The following is an 18693-nucleotide window of genomic DNA, read 5'->3' as shown; positions in this document are numbered from 1 at the left end:
ACTTACAAGTCATGCCAAGTTAAATCAAAGAACATGGTCAATTTAATAAACTCTTCTTTAAACTTTCCTGGATTCTCTAAGAACTGGCCAGATTTTTCCTTGCATGAAGCCAAGCCAGGCATAGAAAAAGGTGCATGTACTCTAATTATTCCTTTATTCCTGTTGGCTACCTCCCACAATGGATGCAGATTTGATTTCAGGGGCTGATACAGGACTCCACTTTTGGTGGTACTGGTTGGGTTTACTTCCTCAGGCAGTCGGGGGGATAGGCTGGGGATAGTTGGATAAGGGGGAGGGGTTCCTGATGACCTTAGGGTGGAATCCTGTGTTACAGACCTGGTGGGAACCCTCCCCCTGAACTGGGGGTGCTGAGGAGACTCTGGGGGAGGGTGTAGGCCTTCTAGGGGAACAGCTAGGAGGGAATGCCTTAGGCATGACTTCCTGGTGCCTGGAAGTAGCATAGGCCAGTAAAGGGCCATAAAAGCCTGTACCTAAGGGACCTCTTCCCATTTTCCTTTTTTATTGAGACTCTGCTCTGTCACGCAGGCTGGAGTGCAGTGGCACAATCACAGCTCACTGCAGCCTCCAACCCTTGGGCTCAAATGATCCTCCTGCCTCGACCTCCCAGAGTAGCTAGGACTACAGGTGCATATCACCATGCCCAGCTATTTTGTTTTTTAATTTTTTATAGAGATGGGGTATTGCTATGTTGCCCAGACTGGTCTTGAACTCCTAGCCTCAAGCTATCCTCCCTCCTCGACCTCCCAAAGTGCTGGGATTAAAGGCATGAGCCACTGCACCTGGCCCTTCCTTTTTTTAAAAAAACCAAGTAAGTCCAGTTATAAAATAGCCTTATGGTATAAAGAACCACGTTTAAGCCACATCTCTTGGTTTTCTAATTTTTATTGGGCGCAAATGACGCTGTAATAGAAAACGAGTTTCTTTTTAAGTCGAATTTCAATTTTCACCAAAAGCCTTAAAGACACCCTGCTGGCAAGTCTTTTAGGATGCTCGCCATTGTCCCCTTGTCTAAGAAGGATCTTCACCAGACAAAGAAGTTTTTCTAAGGCTAGTGAGAGGGAAAGCAACTGGGCCCTTGCAGCTCTTCCTTTCAGATTCCGACTTCCTGTAGAGAAGGTGTACATACAGATAGCAAGGTGTTACAAAAGTAGATTATAAGTGTTTGCCAGTGAATTAAACACTACGAAAGTATTTTTATTATGCAAAGTGCAGAAGGGAAAGTGTAAATAAAGTAACAATAAGACACGAAAATGCTTCTATGGAAAATGAGAACTTTAGGGCAGAAAAAAAGAAAAGGCAAGACTAAGACTCCCCTAGGGTGGGCCTCCAACCCACAATGCTAGAGGGAATGTCAATGCTGAAAACCCCAGAGCATCTTGGGGGCAGCCAACAATACCAAATGTCAAAAAACCCAGAGTACCCAAGTATCAGCCAATGAGGATCCCGCCACCAAATGCCAAAAGCCCTAGAGCACCCAAGAAGCCAGAAAACAGCGAACCCCAAAGGCTAGGTAGGGCCACAGAACAAGGTGATTCTGGTGTCCCAGAATCAACACACCAGGAGACCTCTCCAACCAAGTGTCCTGCCTTAAGCAATACCCAAACACAGTTAGAAAGGAACCAAAGCAAAAACTACAAACGAAATATGCATTTCAGGCTGGGCATGGTGGCTCACACCTATAATCCCAACACTTTGGGAGGCCAAGCCAGGCGGAACACTTGAGGTCAGGGTTTCAAGACCAGGCTGGACAACATGACGAAACCCCCTCTCTACTAAAAGTACAACAATTAGCCAGGTATAGTGGTACACTACTGCAGTCCCAGCTACTTGGGAGGCTGAGGCATGAGAATTGCTTAAACCCAGGAGGCGGTGGATGCAGTGAGCCAAGATCACGCCACTACACTCTAGCCTAGGCTGCAGAGAGAGACTCCATCTCAAAAAAAAAAAAAAAATGTATTTCAAGGTGGAAAATAAAATGAAATAGCCAATAGAAAAATTATGTGGATGGCATTAGAGGAGAAACAGTGGAGAGAAAGGGTGACAAGGATATGGCAGGTCAGGTGTGCCCCTGTCCAGGGCAACCAAATAGCGGGGGGGCTTTGAATTGACTCCCTAGCCAAAGGCCTCATTTCCTGGCTCACCTGATACTGTTGGGGGTAGGGGATGCAAAGGGGACACTTACCTGTTTGCAGAAGCCACAGTGGTGCCAACCACTCTCTAACATGGCGTTCACGTGAAGATCTCCTCCCCAGGTTTCCCCAGCTTGGGAGGACTTGGCTGCTGTGATGTGACCAGCATGCAGGCCAGTGTCCAGTCAATCAGGGTAGTGGGTCTCACACGAGGCAGTGCTTGGCCACTCACCCATCCACTCAGTTCTGCCTCCACCACCTGCAGGAAAGACCATGGCTTTCAAAAGGCATGTGGCTAGTGTTCCAGCTCTCTGCAGTGCCAACAGCTCTCCACAGCTTTGCCACATCACCAACCACCAACTGCTGCCTTTTGCCATCTCGCCATCTTGCCATCTCGCCATCTTGCCATCTCAACAATCACGGACTGTTACCTCGTACCGTCCCACAGGTCACAGTTTTGCTATCTTGCTGTCTCTCACCATTGCTGTGTCTCACTGTCTGGCTTCTTCCCTCTGTGGTTTCCAGGATGATGCAGGAAGGTGAGCCCCCAAATTGGGGCTTAACCCAGGAGGGATTTTGGCTTTATGCAGGAAAGAATTCAAGGGCCAGCCAGCATTGTTAGATAACAAGCTTTATTGAAGGGCACTGCTGCTTGCAGGGGAGAGCTAACTCCAAGGCAGTGCCCTGCCCCCAGAGCCACACCTGTGGGCTGCTGGCAACTGCATTTATATCCACTTATACCCACTTTCAATTACGTGCAAATTAAAGGCCAGGTGAATGCAAACCGAGGGACAGGTTATTCAGAACTTTCCAGGAAATGGGCAGTATCTTCCAGGTCCTTGCCATGGAAAGGGGCAGTCACTTTTGGATTGTTGCCATGGCGTTTGTAAACTGTCATGGTGCTGTTGGGACTGCCTTATGCTAATGAGCAGTGAGGGCAGTGAGGGATCCCTTTCGTTCCGTCTGCCTGTTTCTGCCAGTTTTTTCACTTCATCCTTTGAGGATCAGGAAATAAGTCCTGCAGGTCTCCTTCCTCAGAGTGACAGCAACCTCAGCCTGCTCTCATGACTGTGTTTCAGTCACAGTCAGACCATATGGATACAAGGGAATTCACCTGAGGTGCAGTGAAGCCCCCAAGATCCCTCCTCACACACACACTGATGCTTGCTGAAAGAAGCAGAATGGCAAAATGCTCTGCCGACACTCTGGTTGGTGTGAACTTACTCTCGGTGTGAACCTACATGGGTTACTTCATATCTCTATGCCTCAGGAAAGGACTGGCATGGAAATAAACACACTATAACGTAAACTTGGGAGTCAGAACGGATGACTGCACTGATGTAGGACATGCGCCACTTTATAACTAATTTAGATCCATTGAGAAAAAGAAATTAACTAAAGTTATTCACCCTTCTCAAAATGTCCACCAGTGAAAGTGATTAAGATGGAACAACATGTCATCAGGTTATTCATAAAAGCAAAACATCAGTGTTTGGGAAGACCGAAGCTTTCCTCGTGTTTGTCTTTTGCTACCATGTCCTTAGTTCCAGAGGCACCACTGCCCTAGGACTGTGCCTCTGCACAGAAAAGTGGGGTTCTGCACTTTGGCAGGAACCAGCAGATAGCAGGAAAGCATCCCTAGCTGCCCTCATTGCTTATTAGTATAAGACACTCCAACCAGCACCATGACAGTTTACAAATGCCATGGCAATGACCTGGAAGTTACCGCTCCTTTCTGTGCCAGTGACCAGGAAGTTACTGCCCATTTTCTAGAAGGTTCGGAAGGGCATTTTCTAGAAAGAAAATGTGCAGAGCACATGTGGCAGCAAAGGTATATGATTTGCCTTTCCCCTGATATGCTCAGAACTTTCTAGAAAATGACTTTTAAAGCCTATTTTCCCTCACGATGAGGATATTCTCTGCAGTGAGAAGTGGGAGACTTGAAAGACATCATTTGCCTTTTTCCTGATATGCTCAGAGCCAACCATGCCCAACTGTCTTATATCCTCTGGCCCCGCCCATCCTTTCCCCAGCATCCTCCCTCCAGCGTCCTGATAATATTCCTTCCATTTCATTCTTCTCTCTCGGGATGGAAGTTGCCATACTCACAAGCAGCTACCCCCTCTGGTAACACTGTGACCACTCACCCACTAACCTGAACCTCCAAACTCATTTTTGTACTCTTTATCCTTTCTTAAGAGAGTGTGTGTGTGTGTGTGCACGCGTGCACGCGCCTGTGTACAAGAATTTGAGAAAGTAAATTAATTTGGTGTTGAGAGAAAGGTTGAATTTTTCTTAGTCCCCGTGGGCTCTTTCTTCCAGTAGCACTGGAATGACCAGGGACAATCCCAGGTTTGAGTTTCTCCTGCTGACAAAGAGGCTCATATACAAAAGGGCCTTAATCTGGCTCTGGGCTTTAGACCTGGGCCCAGGTCCCCTGGGCAGTAAAGTACAACAGCAAGACATTGTGGCATCTGTTCTCACCTAGGGCCTCTGTGGCTCTGATCTCTTTGCATAGAGGGTCACAGGTCCCCACACCTCCCCCTCTGCCAATGTTCTTTCCTGATGAAGAAAAAGAAAATAGAACCAAATCCCCTGAAGGCTCTTCTAAGAAGGATTCAAAATACTCCATTTTTTTTTTTTGGCAACAGATCTTGCTCTGTTGCCCAGGCTGGAGTACAGTGGCATAATCTCGGCTCACTGCAACCTCCACCTCCCAGGTTCAAGCAAGACTCCTGCCTCAGCCTCCCGAGTAGCTGGGACTACAGGTGCATACCACCATGCCTGACTAACTTTTTGTACTTTTAGTAGAGATGGGATTTCGCCATGTTGGCCCGGCTGGTCTTGAACTCCTGGACTCAAGTGATCTGCTCACCTTGGCCTCCCAGAGTGCTGGGATAACAGGTGTGAGCCACCATGGCCGGCCTTCATTCTATTCTCTCTGGAGTCATAGACACTCAAAAATTGACCATATTCACCCAAGGTTGTGCCTTTTTAAGCCTATCTTCCCTCACTAAGAGGATGTTCTTTAGGTATGTCATCATAACGGCCCGAACAATCAGTGGATGAAGTACTTCTTCAGCTTCTCATATGTGCCTAGAATTGTTCTAGGAATCGCAGGCTGACAAAAGGAGCAGGAGTGACACCTGCTTTCAAAGACCTTAGAGCACTGGACAGTCCTGAGCGGACTGTCCCACCTGAGGAAATGGATCTACTTAGTCACGGGGCTCACACCACATCAGTCCCATCACTGCGGCCACCTTGTGGCTCGGACTGGGATGCTTGGGGCAGAAAAGGCCTCAGTCAGAGAAGCCTCTGAGCAGTTAAGTACTTGACATTGGCAGCAGAGTTAGGTGAGGGAAATTTTACAGGATCGGCACCCTGTTTCTCCTTTGGCCATATGAATTTCCACTGCACTTCTTCTGGGGCTCCAATTACTCCAATGATCCTTTCTCTTATTCTAACTATCCTTTCTTTTACCCCTCAGCTTTTTTCATCTCTCCCAAAGGATGACAGGCCTCCAAATCAGGTTTAGAGGTCAGGAAGGGGACAAAGAAAAAAGGAACACTTACGCCAAGTCCTGTGTTGTTTCTATCCAAGACTCTTGACTTTAAAGAGCTCCAAGGATTGGGGAGAAGGGAAGGGGTATATATTAATAGGAGTCATTAAGTCAAAAGGCATCTGATTGAACCTCCTTCTTCTGTCCTGCTCAGAACGATGAGATAAAGCCAAGGTCAAAAGCAAGGCCAGGTTGGAAGGATTATTAGAAAAGTCATGAGGGAAAAAGCAGTTCACTCTCCTTAAACAAATGAGAAATACACTTCCTATGGCAATAAATAATCATGCAGGATGGGGCGTACATACTGTAAACACCTTTAATACAATTCTGATTTTCTCTTTGCTTCAAGAGCCGCAGATTGTTATGGCAACAAAACAGAAAAACAGATCACAGTATTAATTTGATATCTCAGCTTCATTTGTTCCACATTTGCAATACAGCACTTGCATAATAAACAGCCTAGGCTGAGCCAAAGCACGGAAAACACCAGCGCCACAGAAGGCCAGCGTGGGGCACCCTCTCAACCTCGAGTTCTGTTAAATAAAAAATAAATAATAATTTTCTACAAAGAATAGCTGTTCGGCTTCCCACACAATTTGATATTTGATTGATAACACTTGACAAGCAGATAATTCTATTCTTGTCCGCACAATGCCGATATAATGGAAAACATCAAAAGGCGGTATCGTGCTGCAGGGACAGTTCTCCACTGCAAGTTTTCAGCGAAAGAAACTTGCCTGGCCCGGCTCTTAACTCTCCATTTGCCTGGGCCCTTCCTGCATTCCCCCTCATTCCTCCACGTGAGAACGGATGAATACAGGCTTGTATTAGCTTCCTATTGCTGCTATAACAAATTACCCTCAATTTAGCAGCTTGACAACACAAATTTATGATGTTACAATTTTGGAGGTCAGAAGTGTAAAATAGGGCTCACTGGGCTGAAATTGAGATGTAGGCATACTTTGCAACTAATCTTTTCAAAACAAAAATCTGATTATTTAATGTAGAGAAAAAGAAAGTCTTAAACTTCTGATGGAAGAATAAACTGCTAAGATATTCCTTGGATAGAAACTTGGCACCACTTAGTAAAGCTGGATATTCTCTTACTTCTATTTTTTATATAATTTCCATAATTTAAAGATACCTTTTAGGCCAGGTACGGTGGCTCATGCCTGTAATCCCAGCACCTTGGGAGGCCAAAGCAGGCGGATCACTTGAGGCCAGGAGTTTGAGACCCACCTGGCCAACATAGAGAAACCCCATTTCTACTAAAAATACCAAAATTAGCCAGGTGTGGTGGCAGGCACCTGTAGTCCCAGCTACTCAGGAGTCTGAAGCACAAGAATCGCCTGAACCCAGGAGGTAGAGGTTGCAGTGAGCAGAGATCGTGCCACTGCACTCCAGCCTGGGTGACAGAGAGAGATTCTGTCTCAAAAAAAATAAAGAAAGAAAGGTAGGTACTTTTTAATGCCAATTTCTTAAAAAAAAAAAATGTCTAAGATTGTTCACTGCACTGCTGTTTATAATAGCAAAAAACTGGAAACAAGATTGTTCATTGTAGGCCAGGTGTGGTGGCTAATGCCTGTACATGCTTTGGAAGGCTGAGGTGGGAGGATTGCTTGAGGCTGGGAGTTCAAGATCAACCTGGGCAACATAGTGAGACCCTGTCCCTACAAAAGAAAATAAAAATAAAAACCGAAAATGGTGGCGCAGGCCTGTAGCTAAGACAAGAGGATCACTTGAGTCCAAGAAATCAAAGCTGCAGTGAGCTATGATAGCACCACTGCACTCTAGCCTGGGGGACAGAGCAAGACCCTAAGTCTCTAAATAAAACAAACAAATAAGAGCCACCTCTTCAACATACACAAATTCCAAGAACAGTGTTGAGCCAAGAATCAAGTGGCACAGTGATACATACAGTATGTTGTCCTTCACTTAAAGTTTGAAAAGCCTATTTAAACAAAAAACCAATACCACATAATATACATATGGACCCACAAATATGTAGTAAATATATAAAAACAGAAGAAAGTAAATAAAATATGACAGCAAGAGAGATCGTACTTGCCTAGGGCTGGTGGTTAGAGAACGTTTTCTGTGGAGATGCTTGAATGACAGGAAAGGGCTGGGGGTGCAGGGATAGGGGCAGGAGCTGAGGCCCCTGTACTCCCTGGGACTGCAGAGCACAGCTGCAGGGCTAGACTACTTGGAACCAAATCCTGCACTGCCGTGTAACCTATATGTGACCCTGGGCAAGTGACAGAACCTCTCTGCCATGTCTACAGCAGCATAATAATGGCATCTGCCTCATAGGGGTGCTGGAGGATGAAATAGGTGGCCTGAATAAGTGATAGCAATGCCTGGCATGCAATGAGGACCCTGTCAATGTTTGCTCTTATTTATATTCCAGGGAGAGGAAACTGTAAAGTCAAAGACTAGGTTGGGGGAGGAAGGATAAGCAGAAAAACACTGAGAATTTATATACTGGCAAGAAACCCAGGTGACTGGAACAAAGCAAGCCAGCAGCGAACGGATGGCATTGAGGCTGGAGAGCCAGGCAGGGGTCAAAGTCCCCTTGCAAGGAGCTTGGCTATCATTCCATGGGCTACTGGAGAGACAGAAGCCGTGGAGCAATGGGATCCAATGTTAACTTGAAAGAGATCACTCTTACTCACCAATGCAATTGAGTGAACTACTGACGTGCTCAGCCATTTAATGGATCTAAAGGGAATTATGCAGACTGAAAAAAGCCAATCCCAAAAGGTAATATATGGCATGATTCCATTTATACGACACTGGTGAAATGCCATCACAGAAATGAAGAACGGATTAGTGGTTGCTGGTAGTTAAAGAGGGGTAGAAGCACCTGGACAGTGGTTATGAAAAGCCAACATAGGAATCCCTGTGATAACAGAACCGTTCTGTATCTTCCTTGACTTTGTCAATGTCAATATCCTGGGTATGATCCTGTACCATTGTTTTGCAATTACCACTGGGGGAACTGGTTAAAGGGTACACTCTTCATATTATTTCTTGAAACTGCATGTAAACCTATAGTTATCTCAAGAAAATTTAACAGGAATACAAAAAAGAAAAAAAGAAAAAAAAGCCAACTCTCCATAGAAAATAATTTGGAAATCATGTAAGACAGAAGCTCCAAAATTCCACTCCAGAGAGCAGGGATACGGTCATTTTAGCCTGGAAAAAGTTGAAGGCATATCTAATCAAAAGATACTCTCAGACTGTTGAAACAAAGCACCCAGAGAATATCCAGCTTTGAGAACTGCTGCTTCCTGGTATACTCTCCAAAATTATCTTGCTGCAAAATGTAGCTGAAGTCACAAAGAAAGCAACTTCCATGACAAGGAAGTAGCTAGGACAGTGAGAGCGGGACCTCCAGGGACCTCCTGTCTAGAGCTGCAGATGACATCTGCATACGTGATCCAAGGTGTCCTACTTAAAAAAAAAGACAGAACCAACATCTCTATAGTCTCAATGGCTGTGTCCTCCAAAACTCATATGTTGAAATTCTAACCCCCGAGATGATAGCATTAGGAGATGGGGCCTTTTGGAGAAGATTAGGTCATGAAGGTAGAGCCCTCAAGAATAAGATTAGTGTCCTCAGAAAAGGGGCCCCAGAGAGCTGACTCACCCCTTCTGCCATGCGAGGATATGGTGAGAAGATGACCATGTACAAACCAGGAAATGGGCCCTCACCAGATGCCCAGGCTGCCAGTGTCTTGATCTTGGACTTCCCAGCCCCCAGAACTGTGAGCAATAAAGGTCTGTGGCTTATAAGCTACTCAGTCTGTGGCATTTTGTTGTAGCAGCTCAAATAGCTGAAGACGAACATAACAGCCATAAAACAGGATTTTTCTGGCTCCCTCTCATCTGCTCTTCCAGGGCCTCAGCATCAACTAGCAGCTTACCCTGCCCCTGAGGATAGCTCACCTCGGCGTGTGGGCATGTCTTCCGAGACACCATGACAGACCATTCTCTGCCTCCCCTGCTCCGGCTCCCTGCCAACTGCCACCAAGGGTCTGATGTTTGTGCCAAGGCCTCTGCTGCTTTACAACCCCCATTTGTCACCCCATGGGGCTCTGTAGTGGCTTCCTCTCCCAATTCCCACTCTGCCTACTGCTCCCAGGAACTCCAACAGTAACCTTCACTGGAAAAGTGACTGCTGAGGGGCCACAGAGTCTCCCAGTGAGATTGCCTTTTCATGTTCTACTTGAAGCCCCTGTTCTCCAGAATGGGGGCACAAATCCAAGAGGACTTGATTGAGAACAGATCTCTGCATCTCCAAGTGGGAGGCACTAGCTCCAAATCTAGCCTGTGGCCTTGGTTCTCTCTTCTTTGTTGATTTGTTTTCCTCCTTAGTTCCTCAGCCAAACAGACCCTTGGGAATCATTCTATGAAAGATGGGAAGGGGAGAGGAGGGAGAAGGAGAGTGAAAGCAGGCAGCCTCTAAGTTTGGAAAAAACTTGCCCAGCCACGCTGGCCAGCACATGCTCCAGGGAAAATGGAAGACAGAATGAACCTCAGAGGGTAGAGCTGCACAGAAGCAGCATGGACCTGCTAGGAGAGTGTGGTCCAGGCATGGGTGCAACTGAGGGGTCAGAAGTGAAGACACTGGGCTGAGTCAGAGGGACTTGTAGGAAAGAGATGAATGTAAGACTCCAGGTCTCAGGCTGGAGACTGTGTCTCCAGTACTGTGACAAGCAGCTTGGAGTTCACAACAAATTCAGTTCTAGGAATCTCTCCAACACCCCTATTCACACATGTCCTGTGATAGCTGTACTTCAGGGCTGGTTCATCTACCATTCCAGCCATGATCTTCCTTGTCTTCCCCTACAGCTGAGCCTATAAAATGATACCTATCTACAGCCAGCTTCCTTTAAGTCTCGGGTGGCCATGTGCATGGTCTGGCCATTTCAGTAGAAACAGTCCCTGCAAAGGGGGTTTTCCTCCATCCTCCCCACCCCCCCTACCCTCACCCATACAAATGCAATGTCACAAAAGAAGAAAGTGTTTGGCTTGACTCTTACCTTTGGGCATCTTCCTTCCTGGCTGGAATGCAGGCACAGCCAAGATGTGGCACAAGATGTGGCAGCTGTCTCGTGACCAGGAGGACCAAGCCACACCCTAGGAGGGCAGAACAGAAAGAGGCTGCTTCCTTCCTAACGTCTGTTGGCGGTAGCCCCAGCCCTGGACTGTCTACCTGCAGATGTCCTGTTACCCTGACGAGAAGGAAGGACAGAAGGGAGGTGGGAAGGAAGGAAGATCCAAGGACGGAGGGAAGAATTATGTTGAAAGATTATAATTGGGTTGTTTATTACTTGCAGGAAAATGCATTGCCAGACACTGTAGGATCATTTGTAATATCAAAAAAATTGGAGGACTGGTGTGGTGGCTCATGCCTGTAATCCCAACACTTTGGGAGGCTAAGGTAGGCAGATCACTTGAGATCAGGAGTTCGAGGCCAGCCTGGCCAACGTGGCAAAACTCCATCTCTACTAAAAATACCAAAAATTAGCCAGATGTGGTGTCAGGTGCCTGTAATCCAAGCTACCAGGAGGCTGAGGCAGGAGAATCACTTGAACCCAGGAGGCGGAGGTTGCAGTGAGCTGAGATCATGCCACTGCACTCCAGCCTGGGCAACAGAGCGGGACTCCATCTCAAAAACAAATTTGGGAATAATTGATACGGAAGTAGTAACATAAATTATGAGCCATCCACAATATAAAATACTATGTAGTGGTGAAGTACACACACATATGTAGTGACATGGAAAGATCCCTGGGTCACATTGTCAAGTGAAACAAGCCAGTCAACAGAACAATCCAGGTGCTCCTTGACTAACAGGGGCTGTGTCCCAATAAACATGTTGCAAGTTGAAAATATTGTAAGTTGAAAATACATTAATCCCAGCACTTTGGGAGGCCGAGACGGGCGGATCACGAGGTCAGGAGATCCAGACCATCCTGGCTAACACAGTGAAACCCCGTCTCTACTAAAAATACAAAAAACTAGCCGGGCGAGGTGGCGGCGCCTGTAGTCCCAGCTACCCGGGAGGCTGAGGCAGGAGAATGGCATGAACCCGGGAGGTGGAGCTTGCAGTGAGCTGAGATCTGGCCACTGCACTCCAGCCTGGGTGACAGAGCGAGACTCCGTCTCAAAAAAAAAAAAAGAAAATACATTTAGTCCGCCTAATCTACTGAACATCTCAGCCTGGTCTACCTTAAACATGCTCAGAACACTCACATATTAGCCTATGGTGGGGCAAAATCATCTCGTACAAAGCCTATTTCATACTAAAATATTGAATATCTCATGGAATTTGTTGAACAGCGTAATGTAAGTGAAAGCAGAATGGGTGTTGGAAGTATGGTTTCTATGAAATGGGTATCACTTTTATACCATCGTAAAATAAAAACACTGTAAGCTGGGGAACATCTGTGTATAGTAGGGACCAGCTTATGGGATTTTTCAAATTATGTGTGTACATATATATCCCTATGCATCTAACTATGCATCTAGATAAAAGGAGAAGTATATATACCAACTGTTAACAATGGTTATTTCTGGGATTGAGGAAGGGCAGGGATGGGCTGGGGTGAAGAGGGCTTTCATGAAAACTACAGAGTGAAAAACTCTATCGTTCTGAGGGAAAAGCAATTAAAAAGCATGGTGTCGGTTTCCTCCCCTCCCCTTTGATAAGTGATTTCTTCTGATCCTGAACAGCAGAGGATGTCTTAGGAGATCATCCTCTAGGTGCCTTTGACTCTAGACTTCCAAACACCCACCTTCCACCATAGAAAGCAAGACCCACAGCTGTGTGGACAGGGAACCCATTTGAACTGCCACATTGATGCCATTAACGCTGGGCTTCTGCCCTTCCTTCTGGAAACCTAGAAATGGAGATCTTACACTTCAATCAAACAAGCAATTGAGCCATTCAAATAACTGCTTTTATGATACCCCAAACCCAGCCAAACATTCTCACCCCATTCTGGTGTGTGACTCTCCATCGCCCTAGCAAACCTGGCCCACACACCCTGCTACCAATAACGTTGGGAGAAACTTTTCTTGGACCCCAGCTCTCTCTTCCTCTCCTGAAAGGGAGTCTAAGTCAAGGATATTCCCTATCACTTCTCCGCAGCACCAGGAAGGGACCTGGGGGGAGGAATGTGCCTGGCTTTTTGGGCCCTGCTAAGTGTGGGTCTGCCTGATGCCATGAGTGGGCCGAATGGACATGGCCTAAGCATTACACAGCTGCTTGAAGGGATCACTGCTGTGTAATTCACGCCACAGTGGGCACAAGGGAGAGCATTTTCAAAAGTGGCTCCAATTAATGACGGTCCAGGGACATTCACAAGGCACAGGTCCTGAGCACAGCGCCCTGGCTGGCATGGTGAGGTCCCACGGTGGTGAGACCACTGCAGACTCCCACTGAGGGGAAAGGATCCACACAGACACTCATGGCTGCAGCTAAATGAAACGCTTCAGAAGCATTATGTTAAAGAAGTGCAAATTATTATTATTATTATTATTATATTATTATTAAGACAGAGTTTCCCTCTTGTCGCCCAGGCTGGAGTGCAGTGGTACAATCTCACCTCACTGCAACCTCTGCCTCCTGGGTTCAAGTGATTCTCCTGCCTCAACCTCCTGAGTAGCTAGGATTACAGGCACCAGCCATGAAGCCTGGCTAATTTTTTGTGTTTTTAGTAGAGATGGAATTTCGTCATGTTGGCCAGGCTGGTCTCGAACTCCTGACAACAGGTGATCCACCCACCTCGGCTCCCAAAGTGCTGGGATTACAGGTGTGAGCCACCATGCCCAGCCATAGGAAGTGCAAATTAATAATGGTGCACAGAAGTTGAAGACAGGCGAGGGAGCAGACAAGTTTTCATTTCAAAGTCAGCACGAGGACCTGTGAGAGAAGGACAGAACTGAGGTGGCCCCTGCACAGCAATCTCAGAGGCATGGGGACAGCCTCTGGGTAATCACTCTCAGCCTGGAACTCACCAGAGAATGAGGGGACACCACACAGTCCCCTCTCAGTGGATTTCCTGCATCTTACAGCCAAGTCCCACTTCAGCCCAATACTCCATCCAGGAAGCCTTTACTAGCTACCTACTGTGCAAAACCTTGAGGTAGGAGATACAGAGGGCTCCTTGGTGCCTGTGCCAATGGGCAAGGGGCACTGCTGAGCCCTGCAGCAGCCCTGGGGGAGCTGTCACCAGCAGAGCAACTGCAAGGACCAGGGAGCTCTGCATAGAAGAATGACAATGCCACAAACAATAACTGAGCACAGGCACAGCATGACCAGGGAGAGCGCAAATGCTGGCGCAGGAAGGCTGCACTCAGGACAGCCCTCTCCAGCTTCACGTTGTCAGGGTTACGGATACACCCGGGGCTGGTGGTCACAGCAAGCACCCTCCACCCTCCACTCTGCTCCTAAGGGCCCCTTCTGATGTCTGGCCTGGGGCCCTTTGCAAGGCCAGAGCCAAGGGGTCCGTGGGAAGCATGTGATGGGGTGGGGCAGAGGGTGGGGGCGTGGGTGGAGTTCAACACAGGAGGCGAGTCACAGTTGGGGCGTTGTTATGTGTGGCCTCATGTGTGTTATGTGTCACGCATAGTGTTGTGCATGGTGTAGGAGCTGAGTTGCGGCGGACTGTGGAGTGTGGTGCAGGAGCTGAGTTGCGGCGGACTGTGGAGTGTGGTGCAGGAGCTGAGTTGCGGCGGACCTGTGGAGTGTGGTGCAGGAGCTGAGTTGCGGCGGACTGTGGAGTGTGGTGCAGGAGCTGAGTTGCGGCGGACTGTGGAGTGTGGTGCAGGAGCTGTGTTGTAGTGAGATGGAGCATGAACCCCCCGTTAAGGGCATGCTGGGTACACCCTCCCCACACCCAAGCATGGACATTTTTAAAAATCTTAGGCCTGGCACGGTGGCTCACATCTGTAATCCCAGCACTTTGGGAGGTCAAGGCAAGTGAATCACCTGAGGTCAGAAGTTCAAGACCAGCCTGACCAACATGGTGAAACCTCATCTCTACTAAATACAAAAAATTCACTGGGTGTGGTGGCGGGCGCCTGTAATCCCAGCTACTCAGGAGGCTGAGGCAGGAGAATTGCTTGAACCCAGGAGGCAGAGGTTGCATTGAGCGGAGATTGTACCATTGCACTCCAGCCTGGGAGACAGCGCAAGACTCCATCTAAAAAAAAAAAAAAAAAAAACCTTACATTCCTTCAAGAAAAATTTCAGGTATCTAGCTGGCCCTAAAAAATAAACAAACAACTTAAAATTCCAGGTACCCAGCTAACCTTAAAAAATTAACAATTTAATAAACAAGAAGGTAATCGTGGCTTAAAAAAATGGCCAAAAAAGTTAGAGTCAAAAAATGTTTGTGGTTCGCTATAGAGACTAAACATCTTAACATATGTCCCTGAGTTGTTTTACAGAAACCCAGACCCCCACCAAGCAGACTCACTAGCACACAGACCTCAGATAAGGGGAGCAGAGGACGCAGCTCTGATCCCTGTTCTTTGTTCTAAATTCCTTCCCGAGGGGCCATGAACTGGAGCTAACATTCTTTTCTGTTGATCTGAAATTTTTATTTTTCTTTTTGAAATGGAGTCTCAGGCTGTCTCCCAGGCTGGAGTGCAGCGGCACAATCTTGGCTCACTGCAACCTCTGCCTCTCAGGTTCCAGCGATTCTCCTGCCTCAGCCTCCCAAGTAGCTGCGATGACAGGCGTGCCCCACCACACCCAGCTAATTTTTTGTATTTTTAGTAGAGAGGGGGATTGCACCATGTTGGCCGGGCTGGTCTCTAACCCCTGACCTCAGGTGATCCTCCCGCCTCGGCCTCACACATTGCTGGGATTACAGGCGTGAGCCATCGCACCTGGCTGGTCTGAAATTTTTAGGCAAAACTTTGTCTCCCTAACCAATTGCAAATCAGAAAATCCTTAAATCCCACCTGTGGGCTGTAGGCTCCGCTGCCTGGAGATGTCCCCACTTTTTAGTTCAGTGCAATGGATAGCTTCCTTGTACTGATTTATGACTTTGCCTATAACCTCTGCCTCCCTGCCTTTAAAAAGTCTTACCTGTAAGCCTTCTGGGAGGCTGGGACTTAAGTGTGAGTTGCCTGGTCCTCCTTGCTTGGCACCCAGAAAAAAAAAGAGGCTTCCTTTCTCCTGCTGCAAACCTCGGTGTAGATATCTGGTTTTACTGCACTGGGGCAAGGTATAACAGGAGTGCAGTGTTGTGTATGGGGTAGGAGCTATATTGTAGTGTAGTGTTGTGTGTCTTGTAGGAGCTTAGTCGTGGTGTAGGGTCATGCGCGGATTAGGAGCTGAGTTGTAGTATAAAGTCATGCATGAATTAGGAGCTGAGTTGTGCTGTAAAGTCATGCATGGATTAGGAGCTGAGTTGTGGTGTAAAGTCATGCATGGATTAGGAGCTGAGTTGTGCTGTAAAGTCATGCATGGATTAGGAGCTGAGTTGTGCTGTAAAGTCATGCATGGATTAGGAGCTGAGTTGTGATGTAAGATCATGCATGGATTAGGAGCTGAGTTGTGGTGTACGGTTGTGCATGGATTAGGAGCTGAGTTGTGATGTAAGATCATGCATGGATTAGGAGCTGAGTTGTGATGTAGGGTCATGCATGGATTAAGAGCTGAGTTGTGGTGTAGGATTATGCATGGATTAGGAGCTGAGTCGTGGTGTAGGGTTATGCATGGATTAGGAGCTGAGTTGTGGTGTAGGATCATGCATGGATTAAGAGCTGAGTTGTGGTGTAAAGTCACGCATGGATTAAGAGCTGAGTTGTGGTGTAAAGTCATGCATGGATTAGGAGCTGAGTCGTGGTGTGGTTGGGTGGAGTATGGTTGCCGTTGCATTACACTATATCATGGTGATCCCAGAGCTGCCTAGGAATGCCATTCCCCTCCCCCTTCTCCTACCAACTCCTGCCCCACCTCCAACCCCCTCCCCAACTCTGGGAGGCTGCAGTGATGCTATTTGCTAAGGGCGGTTGGAGAGCCATTCAAACATGGGACTGAGGGGGCCACACAGATCTCCCTCCCTCATCTTGGGCTACTTCTCCTGTCTTGGAGCCCCGAGGAAGCTGAACTCACCCATCAGTCTCTCTCGTCCCTTGGCCACCTGCTGTCCCCACCCAGCCATCCAACTGGTGCTTTTAATGGAATCAGCTTTAAAAAGAAAAAAATCCTCCAAGTAACAAAGCATCCTATAATTACTCTGCAGCTCCTTGTCCTCGGTAATTTCAGGCTTGTGCTGCTATCATTACACATTACATGGAGTTAGGGAGTCACAGCTCTTGTGTGGCCGATCAGCCACACATCTGCAGGATTTCCAAATGGAAGGGAAAGTCCAGGCGCATCCTGGTGGACGGGCTGATGGGGCCTTCATGACTGCAGCTTCTCCAGACCCCAGGCACGGACAGGAGTGCCGGTGCCTCCAGAGAGGGCCAGCAGGAGGCGCTGGGGACAAGCGTGCACTCAGTGCCCACAGGGTGCCAGGCCCTTGTTTATTCAAGAGCACATAGGGGGCTCAGTGTGTGGAACCCCACTCCCCTCCCCACACTTCCAGTCTCAGCCTCCCATCCATGCTCACCTCTGCAAATGGCTCCGATCCCTCCAGCTTCTCCTCATCTCCATCAAGCTTGCTGTCTACCCAGGCCTCCCCAGGACCCCGACCCAGCCCTCCCCTGGCCTGCCATGGTCATCTGTCCTCCTCGCGAGCTTCTGATGATTTTTATAGAGGCGAATCTGCTAATACCACCTCCTGCTCAGTGTTCCTCACCAGCTTACCATTGCCTTCAGGAGAAAATTCTGAATCCCTGCAGAGGGGATTTGCTGCCCATCGTGCTCCTCCTGACTTCATCAGGAGGGCAGGAGGGATAGAAGGGTGCAGTGAAGTTGGGACTCCCCAGGGAGGAAGGCTGGGGAAGGGAGGCAGATGCTGGAGCTGGCCCAAGCCCAGGCTACCATCACCACAACATGTACCCAGGGCCCGGGCCTCTTTCCCTGGCAGGAGGTGGGGGAGCTGCCTTAGGTAGCTTAGATGGGGCTCGAGACTTCTCAGCCCTGCCTGCTTCCTCACTTCCTCACTTCTTCACTCCTTTTTCAACAATCAAGAAACAACCGTAAGCATTCTCCACTGAGCAGCCCATGATGCTGCTCTGCCTACGGAGTAGCTGTGCCTTTTGCTTCTTTGTTTTCCTTACAAACTAGCTTTCACTTTATGGGCTTGCCCCCAAGTCTTTCTTGCATGAAATCCAAGAATCCACTCTTGGGGTCTGGATCAGGGCCCCTTTCCGGTAACAAACCCATGACACCTACTATGTGCAACATCATGCCGGATGTTTATCTATGTCACCCAATCAACTTTGAGTCATGGTTCTTATCTTCAATATTCGACAGGGCAACTGAGGCTTGAAGAGACTGAGTAATCCCCGAGACCACACAAGTGCTGGGTCTGTCACCAGCATCTTGCTCACCTTACTCCACTGTGCTGTCGCTAAAATGTAGTCCTTCCCAGGATGGTGTCCACAGCAGTGGAAATGGCCCAAGCTCTGCCCATGAGCCTTGTCCAGAGTCTGTGTCTGAATTGGGGGAAGGGGAGGGTACAGCCTAAATGACTGAATATTATATAAACCTGGATGACAGTGAAAGAAATCAAAACATTTTCTACTCCAAAATATATTTCTTTGACATATTTTGAGATAGCTGTCAGAGGGCCAGCTCAATGAAGCAGCCCTGCAAAGCTGTCTTTTGTGGGGAAAATGTGCATCTGTAGAAAAGTCTGCACTGATGCAGCCAGACCTTCCCTTGTCCAGAACTAGGAAAGATGAACTGAGAGACTGAGATCTTTAAACGTCGGAAAGAAACATTTCCCATCTATTCTCTCTGGGGGCTGCTACCTGCGAGCCTTCATCTACATAACAAGACTGCCT

General features: G+C 47.8%; 1 long non-coding RNA gene across 1 annotated transcript; it reads right to left on the bottom strand.

The window, feature by feature from the left end:
- Positions 1–1021: 1021 nt before the first annotated feature.
- On the bottom strand, positions 1022–18336 carry LOC117082616. The gene is made up of 4 exons (XR_004436708.1): positions 18238–18336; positions 10758–10854; positions 2204–2409; positions 1022–1126 (listed from the first exon to the last, which is right to left on the bottom strand). It is a non-coding gene; the product is annotated as an uncharacterized LOC117082616 (long non-coding RNA).
- Between the last annotated feature and the right edge of the window lie 357 nt (positions 18337–18693).

This window comes from Trachypithecus francoisi, unplaced genomic scaffold (genome assembly GCF_009764315.1).
Source record: "Trachypithecus francoisi isolate TF-2019V2 unplaced genomic scaffold, Tfra_2.0 Lachesis_group9, whole genome shotgun sequence".
Lineage (NCBI taxonomy): Eukaryota > Metazoa > Chordata > Mammalia > Primates > Cercopithecidae > Trachypithecus > Trachypithecus francoisi.
This window is presented reverse-complemented; position numbering and strand designations above follow the sequence as displayed.